Below are 8645 nucleotides of genomic sequence, written 5' to 3' on the forward strand. Positions count from 1 at the left end.
GAAGATAACACATGCATAGACACTCAACGTAGTTGTGTTGATGATGAGCACGTCTCCCCTAGTGCACCATCACAGGTGCTCCCTCTAAGTTGGCATTGTTATATGTGGTTGCATGTTATGTACATGTCTAGCTTGTATTGCTTCTAATTTTGTTGAATTCTATCTGCTTACTTTACACATTATCTAGTGAATCAGACACGTGTTCCTGTTTCTATAACATACAATATCTGTCTATCACACCATGTTCTTACATCAAAGTACTACTGTTGTGCAACCTACAACAATCACATATCATAAGACACGTTTGACTTGGGAGTGTGATGTAGGTTACATCTCGCATTCTTTTCTAGCTTGTACTACTTCTAATTTGTTGAAAGGGCACTTATGACGAGACAGTTTTAACTTGGTAGAGTGATATTCATTGGATCTTTCATATGGTGTCCATCTTTCATTGCTTCTAATTTGTTGAAATGCCTTCTGCTTAGTACACATCATAGCTATGAATATCCAATGTTTTCCTTTTTCTTACACATTCAATCGTCCTATCACGCGGTCGCCTTACATTAAATTAGTGCTCGTCAGCATCCTACATCAATGAGTTCTGAGAAGCGAATTTTAATTCATTTTTCTTGTGGGTTTGACTAGACAAGGCAATACAATTAAGAAATAGGAAGGAAAAAATAAGGCAGGGACTGATGGCGGTCTTCCCGCGAAACCGGCATCCCAGGTGCTTTCTCTAGCTTGGCAGTGTGATATTGTCTTGCATGTTTCATGCGGTGTCTCACTTGTATTGCTTGTAATTTGATTAAATTACTTCTGCTTATTTTACACAAATACTTGTGAATATGCCATGTCGTCCTGTTTTTTTGTACATATTCCATCCTCATATCATGTGTTTGCCTTACATCGAGGTAGTGATTGTCCGTATCATGCATGAATAAGTTCTGAAGAGTGAATTTTATTGCTTTTTCTTGTCGGTTTTACTTGACAATGCAAAATCAATAAAGCAGAAGGAAATTAGCAAGGCAGTGGATAAATGTGCTTCTTCCAAACGGAGGGCCTCTACAGATTCTACTCTGCCACCCCCAAGAAGATTTGGAAGACAATACATGCATCGACACTCAAAATAGTTTTGTTGATAATGAGCACGTCTCCCCTACTGCACCATCACAGGTGCTCCCTCTAAGTTGGCATTGTTATATGTGGTTGCATGTTGTGTATGATGTCTAGCTTGTATTGCTTCTAATTTTGTTGAATTCCATGTGCTTACTTTACACATTATACTTGTGAATAATAAACTTGTTCTTGTTTCTAAAACTTACAAAATCCGTCTATCACACCATGTTCTTACATCAAAGTACTACTATTGTGTAACCTGCAACAATCACTTTTCACAAGACACATTTAACTTGGGAGTCTGATATAGTTTACATCTCACATTATTTTCTAGCTTGTACTACTAATTTGCTGAAATGGCACTAATGACAAGATAGTTTTAACTTGGTAGGGTGATATTCGTTGCGTCTTACATATGGTGTCTAGCTTCCATTGCTTCTAATTTATTGAAATGCCTTCTGCTTAGTTTACACATCATAAGCTGTGAATATGAAATGTTGTGAATATGCAATGGCACTAATAACGAGAGACCTTTAACTTGGTAGTGTGATGTTGTTTGCATCTTGCATATGATTTATTTCTTGTACTGCTTCACATTTGTTTAAACACCAGTTATGACGAGACACTGTTAACTTGGCAGAGCGATATTTGTAGCATCTTTCATATGGTATCTACCTTCCATTGCATTGCTTCTAATTTATTGAAATGCCTTCTGCTTAGTTTACACATCATAGTTCTGATTATCTCATGTCGTCCTGTTTTTCATACATATTACATCCTCCTATCATGTGGTTGTCTAACGTCAAAGTTCAGTTCGTCTGTATCACGCATCAATTTGTTATGAAGAACTAAATATTTATTCCTTTTTCTTGTCAGCTTTACTTAACATGGCACAGAGAAAGAGGAAGGAACACAGAATGACAGGGGTGGTGTTAGTACTAAGGACACACGGAAATGGAAGCGATCGAATAATGCAGATTCTGCTGGTACTGATGGTGCAATAGAAGGTCAAAGTCTAGCGAAAAATTGTAAAAACGCGGTATCCCATGCTACACGAGCTGCAAAACAAGTCAAACAGAAAATAATAGATGCCACCAAACAAGCAGAGACAGCCCTAGTTGCTGCAACACTTTCCAGAGTACCACCAGCTGCATGAGTTACTCAGTCGTCAACTCAGCTAGCAGCACGTTCCCAAGCTCCCTTGCCACCTGACACTACTTCCGAAGCACTCTTGACACAAGATGAGTTGGCAAGATTAGATGAACCTTGTGAGCTTCAACATCTAGAAGGTAGTTGTTGGAGTCAAGTTACAGTTGCATGCTTCTTTATATGTAGTCTCACAGTTTGATGTACACTAACACTTCCTATGTTCGTTGTTAGACTAGCACCTAGGCGCAAGAGGAAACAAACATCAGGGATAATGCTCGATGGGTTAACTAAATCTAGAGGAGGAAGAATGGAGATCCGTTTTGAGGTAGGTTTAAAAAGGCCACGTGATGCTATAGAGTCAGCCAAGTTAGTATCAGAGGCAGCGGTTGCCGTTAGGTGTCATGCATGTATCCTCCCAACATGGATTCAATACATGAATGACAAAGACGAAACCCAGTTCAACACCTTCCTCGACCATTTATCTGTAAGTATGATTATGTATGGAAACTGATAATATCGTCTTGCTCTGTCCCATACTTTCTAGGTTGCTGATAATGAGACTCCCATAATTTTCAACAGATGAGGTTCAAGTTGGATAGCCAAGATGATGCAATCAGACAAGCTTGCACCCATGTTTTCAAGTCTGCTCTACGACGGTATCGGTATAACTTGAGGAAAACTCACTTTGAAGGCAAGGCTAACAGTGAACTTGCCCAAACATCTCCAGTGCAAAATACATCGAATGAAGACTGGAGAGGCCTCGTTAAACACTGGACTGATCCAAAGTATCAAGTATGTTATATGTATGTGATCAGATCACATGTTGAACTCCTATTTACGCATGTGCCTCACAAATCTATCTTCTTGTAGGTGAACTACTCAAAGAACAAGGCAAACCGTACAAAACTGAAATTCCAACAGATGACAGGATGTTGTAGCTATATTGCACAGTGTGATGCTCTTGTAATTAGCTGTTGTTTCACTCTTTTCGTTGTGCCATATTATCAGATCTATATTGACTTATTCCAAATGTAGAGGAAATCCCGCAAGGAGCAAAAAGTACCTGAACCAAATGTTGTGGATACCTTTCAAGGAATGTCACGCCAGCAAGACGAAGGGCATGACTACACCAGTCAAAGCCGCAGTTGTAAGTCCTTAATACTCATGCCTTTTAACTACTACTTACTCTAACTCGTGCATTAACCTGCATGGTTTGCAGCCAATGTCTATTACTCTTTCAATTTTATACACAATTTTCTTAGTGTATCATTGCACCTTACAAGGTTTAAAAGAGAGGAGTGACGTTCCTTTGATCTTGATCTGTAATCTAGTTCCATGCTGGACTTGCCCACACAACGTTACAATTGCCTGTTTGTCTGTTCTCAGTTGTTTTGTGATATGAATGATGTCATACTATGCTTACCATATTATAAACTTTTCTCTTTGTCCTTAGCTGTCAATCCAATGTGAATAAATACACAATACATTAGCCATGGTAAATGGTCATATGTTTGGAACCTGGTTTTATTATGTACTTTGTAGTAAAATACAACTAATATTTTACACGGGTTCACCAAAATAAGTTTTGTATATAGACCAAAGCTATTTTGTTTGGTTGCTACCTCCTTAATATCTTATGTTCTAGTACTACTAATGTAAAAACTCAACTTTTCAGCAAGCTATGGAAAAAATGGTGGAACCACCACCTTTTGAAGGTGACGAGGCAACTATAAACGCAATGTCACCTCTTGCTGCAGTGGGTTAGTACCTGTCCACTACCAGTGCCAAAAGCATGTTCCTGCGTAATACTGGGTTGGTTGTTAAGGCAATCTCGTCCAAACTGCCTCATGATCAAGATATGCAAGCTCAAAACAATGTTATATCTGCGCTCCTGACACAAGTCCATTCCCTAACAGAGACCCTTTGTGAAACAAGGACAACCATTGTTCGATGTCGTCAAGATATGCATGGTTTTGAAACCAGACTATCAGACATTTGCTATGTAGTTCAGGAGCCTAGGAGAAATGAAGGCAAAGGTTATGGTGCTCCATCGGACAATACAACATGAAAGCATAACAGTCAGGTCAAATGAACTGAGCTTCCGAACTTCTGGTGGTTCATTTATCTGCCACACTGTTAACTTTTATGCCAACCTTCCTTTTGTTTTATGGTTGTAATTTGTTTTGTTGCGATACAAAATTTGTTCTTAACGTGCAGCCACCAGCTAAAGAAAACAGCAAGACATTTTTATATAGTGTAGGGTGTTCGCTATATTTGCACTGGTAGCGAACTTGATGCCCAGTGGATGTAATCTGTGTAATCGCCTTAATAGCCTAGCGCTAGTTTCGGGCTTATTTATTTCCTAGTCTTCTTTTTCCCTGGTTTGCTAGTGGCTGTAACAACTATGGGCCATATACGGACCGTGGTAACCTTGAGCCTGCTACAGGCCATAGGATCCATGGGCCTCCAACGGGCCGTTGGATAAATGGTCCTCCAATGGGACGTTGGACAAATGGGCCTCCAACAGGCCGTTGCATAAATGGGCCTCCAATGGGCCATAGAATCGGTGGGCCTGGGGCCGTCGGATAAATGGGTCCACATGGGCTATAAACGGGCGTAATTGGTATCGGTCCAGCACGGTAACGAGCCGTCAATAGGCCGGAAGACAGCAAAGGCCTAATTCTATCACAGGCATAACGGGTCGTTAATGGGCCAGAATATAGGATGGGCTGGAAATGGCACAACGGGTTAACAGGACACAAATGGGTCGATTCTAACCACTGGCCAAATTTGGCCCATTAGGGGAACATGCCATTAACGGGACGAAAGTAATCGAGGGCCGGAAAGGAGCCCAAGAACGTATGGGCCTTCAGTAGGCCGAAAGCTAACATGGGCTAGAAATGTTCCATGGAAATCATGGGTCGTTAATGGGTACAAAGAAATTTACTATTCATTATGAGCCATAGTTACTGTGGGCCACTAAAGGCCTAAAGATACGGAAGGCCTCCTATGGGCTGAAAGACGTCGTGGGCCATACATGGGCCGAAAGTGAAATGGGCTGGTGTTATATTCAATGGTGCACATGACGCTGTTGGGCTGATTTCGGGAAGGCCCTAACGGGTCGTGAGTTACCGGGCCGTAAAATGGGCTATATGCGAACATACCGTTAACAGGCTTTTCATGGGCCGGCCCGCTAACTTTTGACTAAGTCAAACAGGTCGGCCTTTATAAAGCTAAATGGGCCAGTGTTGGGTCTTCGCACGTGTCGACATATCATAAGCACCTATCTGACCCAATGACGAGCTGACACGTGTTTCCTTCGGCCAATGAGAATTTTACACATGGAAAATCGCCGTTTGTCCGGCCTGTTAACGGGTTATCGAATCAAAAACTGGACCCGATAGCTTAGCGGCGGCCCATTACGATGGATGCCACGTGTCAGTTACCCTTGACAAAAGCACTTCCATGACGCATCATTTATCGTCATGGAAGTGAACACTTCTGTGATGATAATTTTGGTATTTTCATGGAACACTTCTATGACAGCACGGGTATGACTATCTTGATTCTGTCATAAATTCGTCATGGATGTACATACATGACAGAAAACGTGACCTACTGTGACAAACACGTATCATCACGAACGTGTATTTTTTTGTAGTGCTAGTTCATCTCTTGTGTTCAATCTTTGTTCCGGAACTATAGATTGGTGCTTGTGGGTGACTAGTAGTGTTGATTACATCCTGTAGTTGATTACTATATGGTTTATTTGGTGGAAGATTATATTTTCATGTCCATTATTCTATTTAATACCCCTCTGATCTTGAGCATGTTTATTATTTGTGAGTAGTTACTTTTCTTCTTGAGGTCACGGGAGAAATCATGTGAACTTGATATGTCCTCGATATTTTGATGATATGTATGTTGTGATTCCCTTAGTGGTGTCATGTGAACGTCGACTACATGACACTTCACCATATTTGGGCTTAAGGAATGCATTGTGGAGAAGTTATTAGATGATGGGTTGCGAGAGTGATAGAAGCTTAAACCCTAGTTTATGCGCTATTCCGTAAGGGACCGATTGGATCCAAAAGTTTAATGCTATGGTTAGAATTTATTCTTAATACTTTTCTCGTAGTTGCGGATGGTTGCGAGGGGGTTAATCATAAGTAAGAGGTTTGTTCAAGTAAGAACATCACCTAAGCACCGGTCCACCCATATACCAAATTATCAAAGTAGCGAACACGAATCAAGCCAACATGATGAAAGTGACTAGATGAAATTCCCATGTACCCTCAAGAACACTTTGCTTATCATAAGAGACCATTTTGGCCTGTCCTTTGCCTCAAAAGGAGTGGGCTACCTTGCTGCACTTTTTAACTATTACCGTTACTTGCTCGTTACAAATTATCTTGCTATCAAACTACTCTGGTACTTACAATTTTAGCACTTGCAGACATTACCTTGCTGAGAACCACTTGTCATTTCCTTCTGCTCCTCATTGGGTTCGACACTCTTACTTATCGAAAAGGCTACAATTGATCCCATATACTTGTGGGTCATCAGCAAGCAACTTGAGTGAAGAATTCATTATGCCTCTCAAGATATAATGATGGAGTTTTTAGAAGAGCAAATGATGACCAATTTGATATTCATCGTGAAACTTGATATGGTCATGAAAGAGTCTTTGATGATATCTTCTTGAAGCGATGAAGGGAAATGAAGAGTTCATGATGGCTTTTAAGAAACCAATATAGAGCTCGAAGTAAAGATGTTGGTTGACCAAGATAAAGCTCGAAGATTGTATCTAGATGGTCAACTCATAAGGGCAAACAATGTACCATGTGGGATCAAGTATCTAGTGGTATGGTAATTAATTATGAATTGTGCTTTGTAACCTAACACATGCCATGGGTTTGATATGTCTATGTGGGTTAGGTGTTTCTCATGGGCTTGCATCAAAATAAAGATTTCAAGTAGCCTATGTGTGGATGACATCAAGTGGTGGTGGTCATCGGGTTCGAGGAGTCCAAGTGCAAGATGAGAAGCCGGAGGTTATATGCTTTGAAGCTTGCAGTCCACATCATGATAATGTGCATGTGAAGATGAGCTTAATTAAGTTAAGGATTCCCTCATTGCAATATGAGGAAGCAATTCGAGTGTCTTCACCAAGTGGTTGTGGACAAGAAAGGGATTCCAACTTGAGGCAAGCATTAAAGTCATCGTCAAACTCAAGTTGTATTTGCAAGGAAAAGGTATAACTTAGCTAGGTTTTCCTAGTTTTGCCAGTCTCATAGTGCTTGGTGGGAGACTGGATTATAGGTTTTATAGCCATACTATCAAGAGGGATTTTAGGCGAGTAGCTTGATCACGTCGCATGTAGAAAGGTCAAAGATCTACATTACTTGCATCATTATTTATTGTTGATCTTGGGTTGTTCTCTATGTCAGGACCTTGGGCTTTTTCATAGCTTCAAAACGAGCCCAAGATCATCAAATTCGGACTCCATATGCCAAAGTTATCACTGTTTTAGTGGGTTGCTACACGCAGTTCCGAGTACCCCGTGGACACGGGGTTTTTGACCCCCGTGGGCATGGGACCCCGTGTGCACAGGCTTGTACCGTCCGCATGGGACCCCGTGGAGATGGGGTGTCCAGGAACTGCCTGTTGAGCCCCAACAGCTAGTTTTGGGTTTTGGCTATTTAAGAGCTCCTTCCTCCCACCGGTTGGGGGTTTGTTCATACACTTTCTAAACATCATTTTGAGCATCATACCACCACTCCCGAACCCCTATCTCCCCTCTATGTGAAGGGGGATTTATGGATGGGTCTTGGAGTCATTTGTTGATTTCCTCCATTGCATCCCCTCTCTTCAATCTCCTACTTTCGAGACTGCATCTTGTGAGATTGGGAGAGTGAGTTGAGAATTTGTTGCTTGACCTTGCATTGCATTTGTTGCATTGGTTTGAGTTCCCCGCATCGATTTATTCAAGTGAGAGCCCCTGAGTTTATTACTCTTGGAGGCTTCCGCCTCCTAGATGGTTTGGTAATATATTGAAGAGTTTGTGAAGAGGCCTAGGTGGCTAAGGTTCCTCTGGAAGCTTCCTTTTGTGGTGTGCTCCGGGGAAGGGTGTGAAGTGGCCTAGGTGGTCAAGTTCCTCCAGAGGCTTCCGTGTTTGTGGTGTGCTCCGGAGAAGTTTGTAAAGGTGTGGTGGTCGCCTTCAAGACCAACCCCGAGTGAATCGAGGCTCATCCATTGGAGGTGACTCGAAAGGGAGAATATGGTGAGTCACTTGGTGACGCCCTGGAGCTTTGTCTTCGGCACCGCTCTAACGGAGATTAGCACTCTCACGAGTGTGAACTTAGGGATAAATCTGCATC

This window comes from Triticum aestivum, chromosome 2B (assembly GCF_018294505.1).
Source record: "Triticum aestivum cultivar Chinese Spring chromosome 2B, IWGSC CS RefSeq v2.1, whole genome shotgun sequence".
Taxonomy (NCBI): Eukaryota; Viridiplantae; Streptophyta; class Magnoliopsida; order Poales; family Poaceae; genus Triticum; species Triticum aestivum.